We start from the raw sequence: 9,370 nt of genomic DNA on the forward strand, positions 1-9,370 counted from the left end.
AGTGAAGAAACCCTGGACGGTGACACACGCCCAGGGACAAATAACCAGTTTGACTGAATCCTCCACGTTTCCACTGAGCGTCTGTCACCGTTGGGAGGGTTCAGCCACATTTTCAAAACAAGGTGTCAAAAGTGGAAGTAGGTACTCAGTATCCTAAGACAAAATCAGACTTAACAATATCTATCTTCTCAACACCAGAGTTCATGATGAGAGTCAACTGAAGCAATGTTTGTGAAACTACTGATGTCAACCATGTAATGTGCAGAAAGTGATTGATTATAACTCCGTTGAGAAGTTGAGGCCAGCCTGACTCACTTTTGAGGCCAAAAAGGGTTTGGAACTAGCAGAGGAAACAAAATCCTTAGGCCAAAGGGATTCGACCTGCTGTTAACTTTGGCATACAGACCTGAGGAGAATGAAGACATTTTAGCTCTAAATGTTGCCAACAAATTCTGGCTCCCTGTGCACTGATGCCAAATAGAAATATGGAGACAGAGATTTGGAGGATAAGAAATAGAGAGGCTTTTTATTTTCCTTGCCAGGCAAAGGGAAGACACAGTAGGCTAGCACCTCAAGAACTGTGCCCCCCTTTCCTGAGGAATTACAGGGATTCTTACAGGGAAGTTTTCAGTCCGAAGTGAGTGATAAGGATCAAAATGGTGAACGTCTAGCAGTCTTCTTCTTGCATTATTTCAAAACAGTCACTGCTGGAGTCGGGCAACCCAGTAGTTGGGTCCCGTAGTCTCTGGGTTAACAGTCTGCGACCTCCTTTCTGAAATGCAAACAGCTACAAGGGGTGATTTGCTACAAGAGATTACAGGGGGAGCAAATACCAGGGGCAGAATGTAAATTGCCTAAATTACACAGGATTAGAGGTGACAGGTTAGCTTTGTGAAGGACAAATCTAACTACAGACGCTACAGATTAGTAACAGGTAAAACTAGGATTGATTAACTCAGGCCAGTTTATGTTTCTTCTCTAGCCTGTTCACTGGTCCCTTTATTTTCCTTGTTCTCAGGAGAGGGAAAACTTCATTTCTATTTTTTGCTGCAACATAAACTCCACCAGAAGTACTGGATAATGGAGGCAGAAATGCCACCATTTTCTCCTTCACAATTTTTTTGCGGTACGCGGGCTTCTCACTGTTGTGGCCTCTCCCATTGCGGAGCACAGGCTCCAGACGCGCAGGCTCAGCGGCCATGGCCCGCGGGCCCAGCCGCTCTGCGGCATGTGGGATCCTCCTGGACCGGGGCACGACCCCGCGTCCCCTTCATCGGCAGGCGGACTCTCAACCACTGCGCCACCAGGGAAAGCCCTCTACTTCGCTTTTTATGCCGGTAAAGCCCAAGGAGTAACTGCATCTCTTTCATCTCCCAGTGGGAAGAAGGGTCAGTTGCTACCCAGCATGAAGAAGTTTCAGTTCTATTAGTCTGGACTCAACCCCTTTCAAAAACAAACATTCATATTTGTCCAAATTCTAAGATCGGTTCCAGTTGAGCCAATTAAACAAATATGGAGTGAAAGGAAGCACTCAGCTTGCTGGAATAGGTGGAAAGCTTAGGTACCAGTCCAAACTCATTCCGTCTTTTTGATGAAAGACGAACCACGCTTTGCCCTGAATGACAATGCGCAAAGGTATGTGTCAATGGCAGAGGGGTGTGGACTTGCCTGGATCCTCTCATGGGTGAGGACTTTAAAAACAATCCCTTCCAAGAGAATTTCAGTGGACTCTTTGGAGAGTTCTAGGAAGCACAATGTTAAGATTATTGATGTTGCTTTGTTGAAATGACTTTATGTGGAAATAGAATGACTATAGTTAAACTTCTCAGGGCTTTATGGACTGTAGACTAGCTTAAAACTCAGAAGAATTTCTACACCATTGCCTTCTCATAGTCTTACTCAACTTTGAGGTTTATCTAAATAATCTGGAGAATTCTTTCAATCTGTTTTCTTGTACAGACACAAAGTTGTCTCAAATAAACGAAGCTAGTCTTTTCCAAATGCTTTCGTCATTCTTCTTATGTAACCTTGCTATTTGAATAAGTATTCAATATGTTGAAATGAATTAAAACAAAAGACGTTGAAACTTCTTCCTTGGTGCTGCGAAATGTAAAATGATAACTCCTATTCTCTAGAGGGTCAAATTTTCCCTGCTTTTTTTTCTTTTTCATAAAACTGGATGATCTTAGAACTGGAAAGGGATCTTGAGCAAAATGTAGATTAAGGCACAACCTTTCAGAAGGCCTGTGGTATTTCTGGTATCTTGACCCAAGGATCATATCACAAATTGTTAATGGTGGCTGCCCAGTTCATTATCAAGATGGCTGAAAATAGACTGTTGAACATAAATATTTGAACTTGGTGTCTTATTTATGAAAATGATTGTTATTTTCTTTCCAATGCTCTAATTCAAAATACATTTGCTATTACAATGTCTCATTTTTTGGTTTACTAGTTTGCTTCTTTCTCCCCAAAGACTGCTTTTCCTTAACACATGACTTTGTATCAAAAGGGGCATAATTTCCCCTTGAAAACAATGTAAAGTTAAATAGATTAGGCTATAACCAACAAAATAGAAACTAAGGAGAATTTTGGAAAAGAAATAATTTAAAATCTTACACCTTTGAGACAAATTTTGCCCTGAGTAAAATACCTTGCATGAACAGGAACATGGAACTTGTCACTTGCCCACTAGATAATTTATCTAATCCACTATGCATCCTAAAATTCAGACAGGGCTCAAGAAAGCCATAAATGGGGTGTGTGTGTGTGTGTGTGTGTGTGTGTGTGTGTGTGTGTAAAATGATAGATTAGCACACTTTGGCTTTAGAAAAGGCACTTTAAATTACATTTAAAAATTTTGTTTACTCATAAAGCAAGGTTGGCAGTGTTTATGATATCTATAAGAAATGATGTTTGTTTTTCAGATTACCTACTAGAGTAGAGCATGTTCTCTTCAGGGTTGGTGTCAATGAATCCCCATTTCAGCTCCACTTTATTACACCCGCCTTCAAACACAGTATGGCTATGACAAAGAGGCACAGAGAGAAATGACAAAGTTCTATCTGTCATAAATGACTGAAATATTAAGGTTTTTGAAAAGAGGCCGTAATAAGCTAATCCAGCATACACCCATCACAATCCCAAATGCTCAAAGGAAAGATCACTTACATTTAAAGAGAAGTTAATACCAAAAGCCAAAAGTTCAGGAGGTTGTCTTTAAGGACATCCAGGTCCTGGAGTGGCAGGATCAGAACTTAATTGGTGGCCAAGGTCAAAGCTTGTGAGAATGGAGAGGAAGGGTCCTATGACTGAATAGAAGGAAATTTATACCATCCATTCCTCCAAGTAGGTTTAACTGCTTAACTGCTTACTTAATGTGCAGAGTTTATGTATGGTATGCTCTACAGCTCATTTTGTATTTGAATTCCTGTAGGAGGTATATTCAAATAGAGATTTTCTTTTTAAACACACACAGAATGCTTACCGAAAATTCCAGTTGAATCTAGTTTTAGATATATTAATAGTTTCATCAATTTATGTAGGTAAATAAATGATGATTAGAGTATGTAAAAAGGTAACACTGGCTATTTTGATATATGCTCCTGTTTCTTTCCTGAATTTTTATTTGGTTAAATTACAGTTAAATTACCTCAAATCTCCACAGCACTGCTGAAAAATGGGTAAATGGCTTTTAATATCATAGTATCTGTGTTTCATCATTTTCCTAATCACCATCAACATCAAAAATTTGCTGAGTAAATAAATGAATTAGTGGATAAATCTAGGCGTCCAGAGAATGTTGCTTAGTTACTGAGGAATATGATAAAGTTATTACTAACAATTCTTAATTATTTATTGAGTATTTACTTCATGTCAGATGTTTTACTTTGAGACACTGCCAGCTTGGCTGCAAACTCTACTAGGTCTCTTTCCTTTTAATTATGTTTCAAAGGACATTTTTCTTAACATCAATATATAGTAATTAATAGTAATTTAATATAAATATAGTAAATTTTATACAAGCTACATAATAAATTTTACAGTAAATTCATAGGAATGAACAATCTTGCTTTGTGCTAATCTGGAATAAATCCGCTATTATTCATAAATTGCATTGCACACTAATACAATAACAGATTATTACTCAATAATAATTTTTCTGCTGTTCAGTCTCCAAATTATCCTTAAACTTGGTAAGTGCTGTGGCACAATCTGATATCTTTCACACAATCTATATTCTCTCATTTTCTCTATATATTTAGAAAAATCTTATAAATGCAGAATTATTTAAAATTTTCTACAAATAACCAGATTTCTTTGGGGATAATTACCTTTACTCTTTTCTCTGTACCAGTGCTGTTCAATAGAAATGTAATGTGAACTACATATACAATTTAAAATTTCTTACAGCCACATTTTTTAAGGCATAAAGGACAGATGAAATCAAATTTTTATTTATAATTCATTTTATAAATAAAATTTAATTCTATTTTTATTTCTTTTAAACCAATAGATCCAAAATATTATCATTTTAACATGTAATCAATATTATTATTAATGAGAGATTTTCCATTCTTTTTTTTGCACTAAGTCTTTGAAATCTGAATATTATGTTACAGTGATAGCACATCTCCATTAGTATTAACCACATTTCAAGTGCTAAACAGCCACATCTGACAAATGGCATGTATTGGAGAGTGTAGCTGTGTGCTCTCAGCCTTATGCTGCTTTTTCTTTTTGTTGTTGAAATGTTTCTTCAACCACATTCTTTATTGTTTCATACAGTACTCATCCCAAATATATAACTTTGTATCATAGATTGACCTGAATTGAATATCTGCCTATCAAACTTCCTACTATTTGAACCATCAAACGTACCTTCTCAAGTGCTTGACCTCTGCTCCCCAAATGAGCTTTGAGTTCTTATTGTCCAGCAAAAAGACATATGCACAACTATTTAGCTATAGTCCTTTATCAAAAGCATGATATCCACCACTGTTCTTGAAGTTGCTAAACCTGGAAGGATGGCTTGTTACACTGACTCTATCCAATAACAAATGCCAAACTATTATTTAAAAGTTTTTTTTTGATGATTTAACATTTCCTAGAGAAATGTTAAATAGAGAAAATGTCACCAAAATAATTGTTATTTTTTAAAATCATTTACACGTTCAACAGCTTCCTGGATCTAATGCTTCTGAGAGTGTTGATTGAATAAAGAGCAACAGATACATATGTGTATAAGTAACATAGCAGCTTACTTGAGAGATTTTGCTTTGAGACCATAGGTATCAACACAAATTGTCCCCAAAAGAGCGCTGATTCCTCAATATTGAACTATTTGTTCATGGTTAGTTCAATAGCCACATAATAGCCCAAGCTATCTTCATCACTAGCTGGACCACTGCAACCTTCCAACTAGATTCCCCACAACCACCTCATTCATTCTCCATATTGTACCTATTGTCATCATTTTATTTTATTTTATATATATATTTTTTAAATTAATTAATTTATTTATTTTGGCTGCGTTGGGTCTTTGTTGCTGTGCGCAGGCTTTCTCCGGTTGTGGCGAGCAGGGGCTACTCTTCGTTGCTGTGTGCGGGCTTCTCGTTGCAGTGGCTTCTCTTGTTGCAGAGCATGGGCTCTAGGCGCACGGGCTTCAGTAGTTGCAGCACGTGGGCTCAGTAGTTGTGGTTCGCGGGCTCTAGAGCACAGGCTCAGTAGTTATGGCGCACGGGCTTAGTGGCTCCGCGGCATGTGGGATCTTCCCGGACCAGGGCTCGAACCCTTGTCCCCTGCATTGGCAGGCGGATTCTTAACCACGGCGCCACCAGGGAAGCCCTGTCATCATTTTAAATCACAGATCTGATTCTGTTTTAAGCGCTTTTGAGATTAAAATTCTTTAATGGCTTAACATTCAAAATTCTGTGAGTGGCTAGGAAGGTGTAAAACTAGGCTCTACCTCTTCAAACTCATCTCGTCCCATTTCCAACCTGGCTCCCTGTGCTTCTTTAGTTTCCTTTGGTAAATCTAGCTCCTTGCCACCTGAGCTAGCCCCCTGCCTGTAGTCCCATCTGGCAGATTTTACAGATCTCAGCCAAAATTTCATTTCCTCAAAGAATAATTCCCTGTCCCCCTTGATGAGAGTGGTCTTCTTATTGGTGGATTCATTACAATTATAATTAAAGATTTCATTATGTGAGTAAGCAGCTGTAGAATACCTGCCTTTTTCATTAGTCTGTAAGTTCCACTTGGGAAGGAACAGTGTCTACCTTATTATTCTTCATGTTCTGAATGCCTAGCTACTTCTTAATAAATACTCACAACATTATAGCATAAAGATTAAGAGCTTGGCATCTAAAGTCAAGATTCCAGAATTAGAGAATGATATTTTGGTGCAAGTGGCCCAATATCTCCAAACTTCAATTCCTCAATCTATACAGTAGGGATAAGAAAGGTACCGTTTTATAAAGCTATTGTTAAGATTAAATAAGATAATTCGTGTAAAGTGCTTACACTGTTATTTCCTTATGGAAAAAGGCTCGGTGTACTTGAATGATTGTGAAGGTGATGATTTTTGTTAAACCACATACTTCCTCTGTGTTTTATTCCCTTGCACAAGCAAGTAACATTTTTATACTAGAACTTCCCACGTGTTTTATTAAAGGGAAAGAATGAACTATTTTGGCAAAAAAAATTGATATAGTTCTCGTAACAATTATAGTTTTAAATGTAAATTATAAAGACATGCTTTGGTTTATGCTTTGCAGCTTCCTGTAAGCTTCAGTTATATGACTCAGCATGTGTAAGTGCAATTTATTTCTAGGACACTGACAAGGTCAAGTGTTGGGATTGGCCAGTCTGGTATGCCATAGTCACCGAAGAGGTGCCTCTCTGTGAAGCCCTTCGGTGCCCTGCCAGCCAGCATTCCCCTGTCAAGGCTCAGATCTTATTTAATACCCTCCCCCTCACTTCTACAGCCCCTTTATTTATGTATGCTAGGAAAATTTTGAGAAATGAGTCTTAGCCAAATATATATTAATTACATGTCTTAAAAGTATTCCAGTTTCCATAGGACCCAATCAAGTGTCTGGAGGACAAAGATGGCATTCCCAGCCACTCAACAACTATTTTTTGATCACATCATTGGATAAAATATTAGAGGTTATTTAACTGATTGTGTGAATAAATGGAGAATAATTGACTAACAAATACTAATATTCTGGCAATACTGCATTGTGAGAAGTAGTATAGCATCATGGTTAATTAACAGCACTGGCCCCTATAGTGATGCAGCTTTGGAGTTATTCCTCCCCCCAAAAAAAGTGGGTCTACCACTTCAGGAAGTTATTAACTTTTCAAAGATTCAGTCTCTTACGTGTAAAATGGAGGCCACATGGAGTTCATCTTCAGGACTATTAGGAGAATCCAACAAGATATGTATAGAAAGCACGTAGTATAATGCCTGGCAAATGCTAAGTGTTTCCAAATAATAGGTAGAGATGATTTCTATTTTTAATGTTATTCGGATAAATATATCAAAATCTCAAGAGGGCAAGAAAATAGGACTTATGATTAAATATGACTTTGCATATGTCATTTAATGTCTTAGAATACTTAATTTCTATGTAAATTAAGTTACTATTTTTCCGTATGGGAATTTGTTCATGAATAAAATTTCAAGCAGTTATCTTTATATAGCATTTTATAAAAATATTCATTAACCTCTTTCTATGTAACTGGCATTATGTTAAATCTTTTTAATGCATTATCTCATAACAACTCAATAATAAAGGTACTAAGATTATCTCCATTTCACAGATAGGAAAATTTGGATTAGAGTGATTAATTAACTTGTCTATGGATATAAAGATAATAATGGAGCTAGGAGCCAAACTTAAACAGTGTGACTTCAAGGCCCATGTGCTGGGCTATGCAAATATGATTCATGTACATCTTTGGTCTCCATGACAGAAGATGGGGTAGGCAGAAAAGAGTGTCACCATTTTGTAGAAAAGGAAATTGCTGGAATCAGTGATAAATGATTTTTTCGGGGTCACATAGCTAATCAGTTGTGGAGCTAGATCTGGAACTTCCAATGGCTAATGCTAACATGAGCATTTATACATAGCCATTCCTTGTTACCTCTCAAAAATAAAAAGGAAGGTAATAATAGCTGTGAAAGCACTTTGAATAGAACATGAAGTGGTTCAGAAATGACAGTGATTTTTGTTATGATTATCTTTATAACTATTGGTATTATCCTTGATGTCCTTTAAAGGAAGGGCTAACAGAACTAGTTCATTTCACTAAGTCAAATGTATCCATCTAACACCATATTGGTGTGCAGGACGCATTGGTTGGAACCAACGCTGAAAGGACTAGATCTGGAGGATGGAACTTAAAAAGTGTGAAATGTTCAGCCTCATGGAGGAAATCTCAGGTCTGAAGACAAAGGAAAGGCCTTTTCTTACAAAGAATAGTGACTTTCCAAAATTTCTGATTCTACTAAATATAGAAAGGAGGATTGTTATGCTGAGGGTTGGGTAATTCTCCAGTGTTGCAGGACGGGCTTCATTGATATGAATTACATTGGGTAGGGTCAAATGCATGACTCTGCTCCTTAAAGTGTTGTGACTATGGAAAAGCTATAACAACACATCTATCAACAGATTGTCAGATAAATAGCAACCAGGCTGCCAGACCTGGCTTTGCTCTGGGCCAACCTGGTTTTGACTCAACTTGGGTAGCCTGTTTCACATACTCACCCACATTCCTCTTCTGTCCTGACATTACCCATCTCATACCCTGTCCCTGTTTCTGGTTCAACCACTCCTTTCTGTTGCTCTGGTGATTTTGCTTTAGTGTCCCTATTTACTATAAAAATGTATTAAATTCTGGCCTTACCCACTGTACAGAGCCTCAGAAATTCTCTAACAAGCAGGACGTTGCCCAACCAGGACAATCTACCTTGGGTTTCCTCATCTATGTCTTTAGGGGGAACAAAACAAAGAAGTAACAAGAGTTAGAATTTGGATTCAGGTAACTCTGGGCTCAAGATCCAGATTTGATTCTAATTCTTAAATATTTGACCTTAGCTAGTATTTAAGTCTTCTGAGCATCAGTGGTATTCCTTAAAATAAGATAAACATGGTACCTGTATCACAGAGATGTGGGCAGAAATAGATGGCTTTGGCCTTGCCTTTGATAAATGCTAAACAAGTTAACCAGTGCCAAATAATGTTAGTTATTTTTATTACATCTCTGTTGGGTTGAAATTCCCCAGCATATTTTCAACTCAATATAAATTTAAAGGGTAAGCCATGTTTTCCTTGTTTCATCAGATATCTCCAGCCTCTAACAC

This window comes from Globicephala melas, chromosome 16 (assembly GCF_963455315.2).
Source record: "Globicephala melas chromosome 16, mGloMel1.2, whole genome shotgun sequence".
Classification (NCBI taxonomy): Eukaryota; Metazoa; Chordata; class Mammalia; order Artiodactyla; family Delphinidae; genus Globicephala; species Globicephala melas.